Source organism: Triticum aestivum, chromosome 4A (genome assembly GCF_018294505.1).
Source record: "Triticum aestivum cultivar Chinese Spring chromosome 4A, IWGSC CS RefSeq v2.1, whole genome shotgun sequence".
NCBI lineage: Eukaryota > Viridiplantae > Streptophyta > Magnoliopsida > Poales > Poaceae > Triticum > Triticum aestivum.
In genome coordinates, this window is record NC_057803.1 from 298,436,229 (window position 1) to 298,449,287 (window position 13,059).

Below are 13,059 nucleotides of genomic sequence, written 5' to 3' on the forward strand. Positions count from 1 at the left end.
CTTACCTACGCATCAAAACCACAATGATCTTTTGTCAAGTGGGCTGTTTTAACCTTCAACAAGGACCGACCGTAGTCAAACTCGATTCAACTAAAGTTGGAGAAACAGAAACCCACCAGCCACCTGTGTGAGAAGCACATCGGTAGAACCAGTCTCATGAATGCGGTCATGTAATGTTGGTCCGGGCTGCTTCATCCAACAATACCGCCGAATCTAAGTAAGATGTTGGTGGTAAGCAGTATGACTATTATCGCCCACAACTCTTTGTGTTCTACTCATGCATATATCATCTATGCATAAACTTGGCTCTGTTACCACTATTGGGGAACGTAGTAATTCAAAACAATTCCTATGATCATGCAAGAACTAACTAAGAGATGCATAGCAACAAGAGGGGAGAGTGTGTCCACGCACCCTCGTAGACCGAAAGCGGAAGTGTTTAGCAACACGGTTGATGTAGTCGAACGTCTTCACAATCCAAGCACCGAACGTATGGCACCTTTGTGTTCAGCACACATTCAGCAAGATGACGTCCCTCGAGCTCTTGATCCAGTTGAGGACGAGGGAGAGTTCCGTCAGCACGACGGCGTGGCGACGATGATGATGAAGTTACCAGCGCAGGGCTTCACCTAAGCACTACGACAATATGAGCGAGGTGTTGAACTGTGAGGGGGGCACCACACACGGCTAAGAGATTGTTTGTTGTTCCTTTGGGGTGCCCGCCGCCTCCGTATATAAAGGGGGGGAGGAGGTGGTGGCTGGCCAAGGGGGGCGCGCCATGGGGGAGTCCTACTAGGACTCCATTCCTAGTAGGATTCGCCCCCTTTCCTGTTCCAAGAAGGGGATGGAGGGAAGGAGAGGGAGAGGGAAAGGAAGGGGGCCATGCCCCCTCCCCCTAGTCCAATTCGAACTGCCATTGGGGGGGGCACCTTGTGGCCTTCCCTCTCCTACTTCCTTATGGCCCATTGGGGCCCATAACTTCCCCGGGGGGTTCCGGTAACCCCTCGGTTCCCTAAGAAATATCCGAAATGTCACGAAACCTTTCCGATGTCCGAATACCTTCGTCCAATATATCATTCTTTACCTCTCTACCATTTCAAGACTCCTCGTCATGTCCGTGATCTCATCCGGGATTCCGAACAAACTTCGGTCATCAAATCAGATAACTCATAATACAAATAGTCATCGAACGTTTAATCGTGCGGACCCTACGGGTTCGAGAGCTATGTAGACATGACCGAGACACATCCCCAGTCAATAACTAAGAGCGGAACCTGGATGCTCATATTGGCTCCTACATATTCTACAAAGATCTTTATCGGTCAAACTGCAAAACAACATATGTCATTCCCTTTGTCATCGGTTTGTTACTTGCCTGAGATTTGATCGTCGGTATCCTCATACCTAGTTCAATATCGTTACCGCAAGTCTCTTTACTCGTTCCGTAATGCATCATCCCATAACTAACTTATTAGTCACATTGCTTGCAAGGCTTAAAGTGATGTGCATTACCGAGATGGCCCAGAGATACCTCTCCGATACACTGAGTGACAAATCCTAATCTCGATCTATGCCAACTCAACAAACACCATCGGAGACACATGTAGAGCATGTTTATAATCACCCGGTTAGGTTGTGACGTTTGATAGCACACTAAGTGTTCCTCTGGTATTCGGGAGTTGCATAATCTCATAGTTAGAGGAATATGTATAAGTCATGAAGAAAGCAATACCAATAAAACTAAACGATCATAATGCTAAGCTAATGGATGGGTCTTGTCCATCACATCATTCTTTAATGATGTGAACCCATTCATCAAATGATAACACATGTCTATGGTCAGGAAACTTAACCATCTTTGATTAACGAGCTAGTCAAGTAGAGGCATACTAGGGACACTCTGTTTGTCTATGTATTCACACATGTCCTAAGTTTCCGGTTAATAAAATTCTAGCATTAATAATAAACATTTATCATGATATAAGGAAAATATAAATAATAACTTTATTATTGCCTCTAGGGCATATTTCCTTCAATACCTCGTACAACACTTCTAATGAGATCTCTTTAGTGTAAATAATCGGTCATAGTCTACGAAGGGTATTCCTCCTTCACAACTCCCAATAATGACTCTGTCATGCAAACACCTCAAGTGTGAACCCTCGAGGGTGATTCATCCAATTTCACCTTGACGGTTACATCAAGTGGAATCCATCGAGGGTGATTCCTCGGATTTCCCCTTGGTGTTATGGGCACACGGTCGCTTTGAATTTACCCCTAGAACCATGTTAAAGATGGTTCGGCCCCGAGGGGTACCTGCGAGAGTTACTGTTTCTGAAGGACTGGAGGGACAGGCGATACCACCCCGGTAAAGGGTGGACCTGAGTTCCCGATAGTCTCCTTTGAGTCGGGTTGACCGTGAGGGTACCCATGAGAGTTCTAGAGTTGGGTTGATCTAGAGGATACCTGCAAGTTAATTACGTGGCACGGCCGGGCATTCTTAGCCCTTGTCGTTAGTCTGTGAGACCAAGTGAAGGGACAAGAAATCATGGACATTGATCGTTTGCACGTGCTCCCAAGACACTAATGGGTTTGGATATGTGATTCGAGTAGGCCTCTCGCCTTTTCGCACTAACCACCATGCAGGAATAAGTATGGGCACTTTGTGTTGTGCGATTCTTCCGAGAGCTCACAGACGTCAGCGGTTTAGCGACATGCACCTATGCTTCTATAAGGGGGTGGGTCTACTCCAGGCCACGTTCGCAATGTGTAGGATAGGATTGCAAAGGACGATTGGCCCATGACCCCTTCGGATTTAGGATGTAAACCGACGTGTTGGCCTCTTTGTTGAACCTAGGTAGGACTATGACGTGTTGATCAGCCGAGGCTGGGCATGACCCAGGAAAGTGTGTTTGGCTGGAGTTAATCGAGCGTGTTGGGTAAGTTTGTGCACCCCTGCAGGAAAGTTAATCTATTCGAATAGCCGTGTCCACGGTAACGGACGCTCGAAGTTTTTTCCCGATCTATACAACCAGAACTGGATGTTGAAGGCAGGAAATGGATATGATGGCTCCGGGATTGCTTTCTCGCAGGGACTCGAGGAAGGATCTCTGGGTGTTACTACAAATTTTTTGATACATTATACTCCCTCCTCTCCATAATGTAGTGCGCATAGATTTTTTGAAAAGTCAAACTTTGTAAACTTTGACCAAGTTATAGAGAATTTTTTTATCTACAATATCAAATATATATATAATATGAAACTATGTCTTACAATGAAACTAATGATATATGTTTGTCATTCTAGACGTAAATGTTTTTCTTCACAAATTGGTCTAAGTTGATGAGGTTTGACTTATAGAAACTACATGCACTACATTATAGAAGAGAGGGAGTATATGCTAATCTACACTCTTCTTATGATGTAAGATGCTTCAAGATGCTAGTCTTCGATAGGCTAGGACTTTCCCTTCTCCTATGGCATTTAAAACTATAAAGAGGCTAGCCAACTCACCTCCACAAGGCTTCCCCGATTGGAGCTTCGTCGGCCGTCCGATCTGCCTTTCTGACGCGCCTGAGCCGTTGGATCTTCACTTGCAGTTAAATTATTTTCACCCTACAGTTTATTTTTCTTCCCAATGACTGGTGGGCTCGTCTCGTGTCTGTATTGGCTGGGTAAGCGGCGCCCGGGTGAGAGAGAATTTGTCCCATCCGCGCGCCGCGCCCGCACCTAACGCAACCCAATCCTCTCGTCCCGCACGCTGTGCACACTCCGATCCCCTCATCCTGCATGAAACCTAGGAGAGAGAGATAGGAAGATGAGAGGGAGAGAAAGGGGAGAGGAGAGGAGAGGGAGGTCGGACAGCGGACGGGAGAGGGTGACCGGCCAACTGCCGGACCTCCTCGCGCATGAACCCTAGCTGAGAGACAAAATGAGGGGGAGAGAGAGAAGGAAGGAGAGGAGGGAGAAAGAGAGAGGAAAGAGGAAAGGGAGGTGCGGCGGCTAACAGGAGAGAGGGTCATCGGCCGGCGCCGGAGAGGACGGTCCCGACCTGGACGCGACTTGGAGGTTGGCGCCCTTTGTCCATCCCCTCTATCCCCACGAGCCGCCGCGCCCCTCCCTCTCCCCCCCATCCTCTCACCGCAGCCGCCGGCCTTCTCTCCACTCGCCTCCTCCTCTCCTCTATCACGTTGTCGTTGATCCACCGCCGACATTCTCCTCAGCTTGCCTAGGTCATCGTCATGGGAGAGCAGCGACGACGGTGTCTTCGCGGTGCGGATGGGGATGTAGGGGAGGGGTGGGGATGTACGGGAAGGAGGAAGCCGGTGAGGACGGCAAGCAACAACGGGGAATGAGCTAGGTGAGCAATCCTAGCGGCTGGGAAGGGGCAGGTTGAGGCCTCGCGCACCTGCCAGCGGCAGGCATGTCGAATTGTCGCGCCACCGCGTCGTCGCCTCCTCTGCACCATGAGGTGCCACCTCTGCCTCCACCCCCCACCGGGCAAGGAGCTCGAGGTGAATAGGCGGTGAGAAGGTGAGAGGAAGCAGGAGCTCATCTCTCCTCCAATGGCTGCCTCGTGCATCTGGAGGACAACACGTGCTTGTTGGAGGCGACTCGAGCGATGCAGGTCAGCGGCGAACTAGGTGCTCCACTCTTTCTCTCCCACACTTCCTTCCTCACTCATATTTTACTTTGCTAATTTTTGGATTTTTAAACTTGGCATGTGCAGATCTGACATAGAAGACCACGTTCCTCATATTCAAAAGTGATCTTGTTCCAATGGCTCTAATGGTAATTTATAACCTCTTTTGATGTACCGCAATTGTGTCAAGTTTGCTGACATCCTCGTGCTGCAACTGGCTTGGTATATTTGGTTAATCGTAACCAGCAAGCTTCGTCGGCCGTCTGATCTGCCTTTCTGACGTGTCTAAGCCGTTGAATCTTCACTTGCAGTTAAATTATTTTCACCCTACAGTTTATTTTTCTTCCCGAATGACTGGTGGACTCGTCTCGTGTCTGTATTGGGTGGGTAAGCGGCGCCCGGGTGAGAGAGAATTTGTCCCATCCGCGCGCCGCGCCCGCACCCAACGCAACCCAATCCTCTCGTCCCGCACGCCGTGCACACTCCGGTCCCCTCATCCTGCATGAAACCTAGGAGAGAGAGATAGGAAGATGAGAGGGAGAGAAAGGGGAGAGGAGAGGAGAGGGAGGTCCGGCAGCGGACGGGAGAGGGTGACCGGCCAGCGTCGGCCTACACCGGCGAGGCGTCGGCCTGCGCCCCTCCTCGCGCACGAACCCTAGCTGAGAGACAAAATGAGGGGGAGAGAGAGAAGGAAGGAGAGGAGGGAGAAAGAGAGAGGAAAGAGGAAAGGGAGGTGCGGCGGCTGACAGGAGAGAGGGTCATCGGCCGGCGCTGGAGAGGACGGTCCCGACCTGGACGCGACTTGGAGGTTGGCGCCCTTTGTCCATCCCCTCTATCCCCACGAGCCGCCGCGCCCCTCCCTCTCCCCCTCATCCTCTCACCGCAGCCGCCGGCCTTCTCTCCACTCGCCTCCTCCTCTCCTCTATCACGTTGTCGTCGATCCACCGCCGGCATTCTCCTCAGCTTGCCTAGGTCATCGTCATGGGAGAGCAGCGACGGCGGTGTCTTCGCGGTGCGGATGGGGATGTAGGGGAGGGGTGGGGATGTACGGGAAGGAGGAAGCCGGTGAGGAAGGCAAGCAACAGCGGGGAATGAGCTAGGTGAGCGATCCTAGCGGGTGGGAAGGGGCAGGTTGAGGCCTCGCGCACCTGCCAGCGGCAGGCAGGTCGAATTGTCGCGCCACCGCGTCGTCGCCTCCTCTGCACCATGAGGTGCCACCTCTGCCTCCACCCCCCACCGGGCAAGGAGCTCAAGGTGAATAGGCGGTGGGAAGGTGAGAGGAAGCAGGAGCTCATCTCTCCTCCAATGGCTGCCTCGTGCATCTGGAGGACAACACGTGCTTGTTGGAGGCGACTCGAGCGATGCAGGTCAGCGGCGAACTAGGTGCTCCACTCTTTCTCTCCCTCACTTCCTTCCTCACTCATATTTTACCCTGCTAATTTTTGGATTTTTAAACTTGGCGTGTGCAGATCTGACATAGAAGACCACGTTCCTCATATTCAAAAGTGATCTTCTTCCAATGGCTCTAATGGTAATTTATAACCTCTTTTGATGTACCGCAGTTGTGTCAAGTTTGCTGACATCCTCGTGCTGCAACTGGCTTGGTATATTTGGTTAATCGTAACCAGCAAAGAGGAGGAGTCACATACATGCGCACCTGCCAGCGGCAGGCAGGTCGAATTGTCGCGCCACCGCATCGTCGCCTCCTCTGCACCATGAGGTGCCACCTCTGCCTCCACCCCCCACCGGGCAAGGAGCTCGAGGTGAATAGGCGGTGGGAAGGTGAGAGGAAGCAGGAGCTCATCTCTCCTCCAATGGCTGCCTCGTGCATCTGGAGGACAACACGTGCTTGTTGGAGGCGACTCGAGCGATGCAGGTCAGCGGCGAACTAGGTGCTCCACTCTTTCTCTCCCTCACTTCCTTCCTCACTCATATTTTACTTTGCTAATTTTTGGATTTTTAAACTTGGCGTGTGCAGATCTGACATCGAAGACCACGTTCCTCATATTCAAAAGTGATCTTCTTCCAATGGCTCTAATGGTAATTTATAACCTCTTTTGATGTACCGCAGTTGTGTCAAGTTTGCTGACATCCTCGTGCTGCAACTGGCTTGGTATATTTGGTTAATCGTAACCAGCAAAGAGGAGGAGTCTCATACATGCCTGCTATTCTTTATGTGGTTGTATGAAGTGTACCTTCAACTAATCAAGCAACCTGGCATTAGTAGTTTGTTTAATTAATATCACTCTCATCAAAGAGTATGATATCATTTAGCTAGCCTCCTTTCTTTGTAAGAGGGATAGTGTAAAGGTTAGAAATGGGTAACGGAATGAGTGTTCTCATTTTTACTGCCCCTGGATTTAGGGAATATATATGCGTATATATTGATGCTCATCGTTGCCATGTCTGGCTCTTCAGGTGCATGCTAGCTAGAAGTTCAGATTTGTAATCAACGAGTGTAAAATTGATTGTCTCTGGTTACTCTCGTGATCTGTATCTAGAGGGCAAGTCAGGTCTTGGAATGCTGAGGTGAGACTTTCCATGGCCTCTGTTTTTCTTGATGGGTGGATTACACATTACTTCCTTGGATGTTTAAAGATTATTATATCATTGCTCCCCTTTTTATCGGCAAGCATTCTCTCATCTTCTGGTAACTTGAGTAAGATGCAACACACTAATGCTTTCTTAGTCTGGTTTGTTGCAAAAAATAATTGAAGTGTGCAGACAGGCAGCATGGAAACACTAAAGAGAAGTTTCATACGTACTAATAGCTGGAGTGATTTGATACCTGTAGTAACCGTCTTAGAATAAATAAGATTCAGCTATTTCTAAAGATATTAGACCATAAGATTATTCTTAAGTAAAGATGTTTCATGCTTCTGTTTCTGCAAAATTTCTAAGAGTATATGATTTCATTTTCCTTCTTTCCCAGTTATAAATTTATTGGCATCAAAGTAGAGCTTCAGGTTTATGGTTCAGTATATCATTGCAAAGTAGTTTATGGCTCAGTATATCACTACAGGTTCCTTACACTCTCAAATTTCAATGTTTTTGTATTTTTGTCGATGGAACCATGTTCTTTGACTATAAAGTAGCAGAGATTTCTTTTCTATCAATTCTAATCCCTTTTTATGCATTGCTGGTTTGCTATCAAACTCTCAAAAATGGAAAAACAACTTTACTTTGGTTTTTTGAGAACCTTCCTGTAGAGTACCTCGACAGAGACAAATATGCGGTCAAGGATATATTCGATGGATTTTCATGCCAAACTTGGAGGATATTTTTGCAGGTTCGTTGCTTGCATTATTGTTTTCTTACTTTCTGTTCTTCAAGACAATATCTTCCTAGCATTGCTCTATAAATTTAAATCCATCTTTTTGTTCTTTGGATTATCATGGCGTACTCATCCTGTGTAATCCAAGCAAGGGCCTTCATGTTTGCAGATAGTTTGGTACTCTCGTGGTTATTTTTGTGGTGATTTGCCTTCTATTCATTACTTGGTAACCATCTACTGCAGGTCAGCTATTGTCCAGCTGCTAACCTTATGGTGAGTGGTTGATGGTGCATGTTTTCCTATTAGTTTCTCTCTATGCCAATGTCTGAATTTTATCTTGCCGTTTTGCATTTCTACAGGCCTTTCATTCTCATTGTGATTCCCCGAGATGCGCTATTAGTAGGCATCCACTTTCTAATAAAAATTTGGAAGTCAACTTGAAAAGAGTCATTTATCTAGCTACAGCAACCTTCCTTGCTTTTGCAAATAATACTTTATGGTTGACAATATAGTCTACACCTGCCAAACATTTACACGTTAGTATAACCAGAAAGTCAGATGATCGTTCCATGTTGGTTAGCCGTGATAAATCAAATTTCTAGAGTAGCAGATGATTCGTGTCAGGTTTCTTTTAGAGATTGAAATATGTCTTGACTCCGAAATAAGTAGTACAACGTCCAGTTCTGCATAGGTGAAAGCATACTGTGCAAAACCGGACAGCCTTCTAAAGCTCTGAAACTACTATTTGTTTTTGTTTTTTGCGGTTAACTACTACTTGTTGTGTGATCAGTACCCCCTTTTTATACTCTGTATATGCTTTCTACTTACTAGGAAAAAATGCGTGAGAACGATGGCCTAGAGGATGTGAATTGCACTCGAATATATGCAGGTTTCTTGCCAAACTAACTGCCACTATTATATTTCAGGTGCTTCTTCTGTAACTTAGTGTATTTTCCTGGCTCTTCTCATTTCCTGGCGAACTTTTTAGTATGTACAGTTGAATCGTTGGAAGTTGTTTTCTACTATCTATAGAGGTTTTATCCAAACTATTAGCTGCCTGACTTGCTTTTTCGAAATACACCGTCCTGATAGACATTTCCATGGGATGTTAGAAAAATATATGTGAATTTGCATACATTTTATAAATTCCTATCTTTACTTATCCATGCTTCCCCATAGATAAATAGCAGGTTCAACAAAAATGAATGTTCTCTTTTGTTCAAATTTCAAGAAAGTGTGCTTCACGCTTCTCTTTCTGCAATATGTTTCGGAGTGTATGATTTGATTTTCCTACTTTCCCGGTTACAATACTGTGTACTTCATTCCTAGCTTTGCTTGAAATAGGTATGCAGGTTATCGAAAGCTCCATTTTTCTCCATTATATAGATTATATAGCTTTGTGATCAAAGGTAGGTTGTCACACAGGGGATTTGGCTTGTGAAAGTTATATACATCCATGAGTCCCTAACAAAATAATCGCAGCTCATGTTAAAAGGATCAGGGAACCTCGACCATTTTTCTGAAACATGTCTCAGCTCATGTTCCGACTTTCTACACTACTATGTACTTCATTCTTACCTTTGCTTTTGGAAGTTACATTCTTTCTTTTCCCTCGTAAACTTGCTAACGATATTGGCAAAGTAATCCCCACTTCATATTTCCCATTGAATGAATAACTAATTTAGATTGTTCAAAAATTGTAGGTCAAGAGGCATGAATAGGAGCAGGGCATCACACTCCAGCTCTGAGAAGGAAAGGATATGAAGACAAAGATATATGAGTGTTGTGCTCCGACGCAAAAACATTTTGCGTGTAATAATGAACTGTAATTTACCACAATCTCTCTACAACAGGCCTACCTATTACCATCCGTTGCTTGCTTTTGTATTAGGAAGTATGACTCAGTCATATATATTTACATTCACGTTGTTTAGTTATGGTTCGTATGCATGAACATACCTTTTTAACCGAGCTTGAAAATTCTTATGTGTAGTGAAATTGCATCTAGCACTTTAGACATCATAATCATAAATGGTTGCTAAAGAGTTTGAATTGGTAAAGTGGTTGCATCCGCTGTTACAGGTCTGGAATGTTCCTCCATGCTAAAACCTAATTTAATTTTGAAAACACTTTGTGTTTGAAATTGACATTGTGCTGTTTGGTGTAATGGGCCATTTGTGTAACCATGCATGCAGAGAAATCAGAAATAATAAGAAAGGAGAAATCAGAAATAATAAGAAAGGAGAAATCTCAACAGTTGAGTATGCTTCTCTCGCCCAAATGAGGAACCTAGGAAGAAAAGGGGATAAGTAGTCACTATGTATGTAGGCGTGACTCCGAACGGCCAAACAAAGAATTGTTCCTAGGCCGGGCTAGGTAGCATATGTATCTTTCACATACCTATGCCTCCATATGCACAACATAGCTGTTTTTTTGTGCACATGGTAAATAAAAATTTATTTCAAACACTGCTAAAAAAATACATCCTTAACTGGTCTATAGATATTATACAAACATGTTTTTTCCCAAACTCAGATTTCTCATCGCGATAACCATATTTTTAACTAAAAATAATGCTTCCTTAGCTCGTCTATGCATGTTATAGAAATATGAATTTTTTTAACTCAAATTTCTCATCGTGATAAACATATTTTCAATATAACATGACTTAACACATAGGCTTTCTATTACCAATATCGAATATGTCCTAGCAAAATGAAACTATTTTCATCGACAAAATTTCTGCGCCATTTGGTGCAACGGGTCAACTAGTTTCTACAGTTCATTCCAAAGTTATAGCTCCATTCCTTTGATACTGATGCATACTTAGCATAGTTCTGATGTAAGTCTTGCGAGTACTGTTGATGAGTACTCACTGTTTCTTTGCTACCCCTGTTCCCCTATACACGTTTGCTATGATAAGATGACTGATCCCAGGAGCCAGATGCCACCACCGACGACTACTATTACCCCGACAAAGCCTACTACTACATGGAGACCGCCGATGACCAGCAGTAGTTAGGAGGCTCCCAGGCAAGAGGCATTGCCTTTTCGATCAATGTTATTGTTTGTGATAGCCTTCTTAAGGTAGACTCGTTTACCTTATGTCTGTACTCACATATTGTTGCTTCCCCTGACTCGTTTGTATTAGAGCTTATGTATTTGAGCGCTTGAGGCCCCTGGCTTGTGATATAAAGATTGTATGACTTCAATTTGTGTCTAGAATTGTGTTGTGATATCTTCCCGTGAGTCTCTGATCTTGATCGTGTGCATTTGCGTGTAAGATTAGCACATGGTTTAGTCAGGGCGTCACAAGTTGGTATCAGAGCCGACTGCCTGTAGGAAGCCCCTTTCCAACTCCTTGGCCGAACTTGAGTCTAGTCTTTGAAAAACTAAGTTACTATCATTGTTGTGTGGCTTACGGGCCCACATCACAAATGGGTGGTATTGGGATCTTTTATTCCTCGCTTTTACTCTGGGATTCTGATCTCTCTTCTTTTCGGGTCAAAGATTTCACTAACTCTAACTCTAGGTTCTTGTAACTACTTCCTCCCAGAGAGCCCCTTCATTCCAGATGATCACCTGCTTCAGCAGAAGATTCCGAAGATACTTGTCGACGTTTTCCGTAGACCCTTGTGGCACCGCCTTTGCAATTCCCTACCATAGATATATCCTTATGGATAACTACATACACTTGCCATTCATACATTCATCCCCGGTTGCTCTTGTTATTACAAGATGCCCTGAAATACTCTCCGTTCATTGGTACAGCAAGCTACTAGACAAACAGGTTTTAACCCCTTTCCGCGACGACCTTTTAAACCGTCGCCTTGCTACTTTGGGCGATAGGGGGTCCTTCCCACACGACCCAGAAACCGTCGGGGATAGGCCCTCCGGTCACACACGCTGTTCAAAATGAGCTCGTGTGCAATCATGCTAGCCATCACATACAATTATACAGGCCCAATCATTTCCGTTCGTAAGTACATCCCACACAGTGAATCCCACAAAAATGTTTCCCTTCATATGTACATCCCACACAGTCAATCCAAGGAATACATTTCCGTTTGCATGTACATCCCACACGGTTCAATCAAAGAAGAACGTTTCCATTCGTATGTACATCCCACATGATTAATCCCAGACAACGTTTCCGTTCGCACGTACATCGCACATAGTTTTCCCCATCAAATCGTCTGTGATAGTGTTGCCACTGCAGATGATATTAACATTTTTATCGTTTGTGTTATTGAATGCATTACACACGGTGCGTAGGAGCAAACTGTGTGGCATACGATGGCCATCACACACACTTTTTATGTGGAAAACATTTGCGCAAGGTGGCCTAACGCAAATAGTTTTCAAGATGAAGTTGTATGTGATTGTTCATTGATCCAAAACATTTTCTTCCTAGAAACTATGTGGGTTGTCCGAGGTCATCACCGACGGTGTTTTCTCAAAAACCGGTTGCAATAGTAAAACCCAATAAAGCAGGCTAATTGGCCTATTATTAATAATCCATTTATTAATCAAATTCACATTTCATATTAAGCACACAATATATTTCATTTTTATATTACAGAACCAGGATTTCATAATTCAAATACATCAGAGTACAACATCATATAGCTTCAGCACTCAGTTACACCATATATGCACATAGCTAGCTACCCCATTACACAACTTCACCAGCACCAAGTTTCACATGCAACATCTATAACCTTTGGAAATTAGCGTCGTAGGTGGTAGATATACAAATGAATCTCATCTGGAAAACTGCTGAAGCGAAAGGCAAATATTGAGGCTTCATTGATGTTGAAGGTCCTTGCAAGTTTAGGCCAGTTCATGTATATGATTGACCGTCCATCCTTTGTCCTCTTGAGGAAGACTTCAATATTGTCCAATGGGTGTTGGATGAATACCTTCCTCGCCTCCTGGCCATACAGGTGGTTTGAGAGGTAATCATCAATGAACTACTTTGGAAAGGCCTAAAAACAAGGATATGCATAAACATCTTATCTAAATTTGAAATGGTGCAAAGGAATAAAAAATACAAGGTATAATAGTTAGTACCATCCTGTAGTGCACCGATGTCTTCTTCATTGTGAAGACAAAGATCTTGTTGTTTTTTGTCGCTAGTTT

The 13,059-nt window shown here is 44.9% G+C and overlaps 1 long non-coding RNA gene across 9 annotated transcripts; it reads left to right on the forward strand.

Annotated features, from left to right (window-relative positions):
* The first annotated feature begins 3,779 nt into the window (after positions 1-3,779).
* On the forward strand, positions 3,780-9,884 carry LOC123085999 (uncharacterized). Of its 9 annotated transcripts, none has more exons than XR_006440243.1 (6): positions 3,780-3,856; positions 5,212-6,026; positions 6,113-6,174; positions 6,272-6,535; positions 6,622-7,932; positions 8,087-9,884. It is a non-coding gene; the product is annotated as an uncharacterized lncRNA (long non-coding RNA). The 9 variants fall into 9 exon arrangements; XR_006440248.1 differs by having other exon boundaries at positions 6,622-7,172; positions 7,853-9,884; XR_006440242.1 differs by having other exon boundaries at positions 6,622-6,683; positions 7,062-9,884.
* Positions 9,885-13,059: the final 3,175 nt, after the last annotated feature.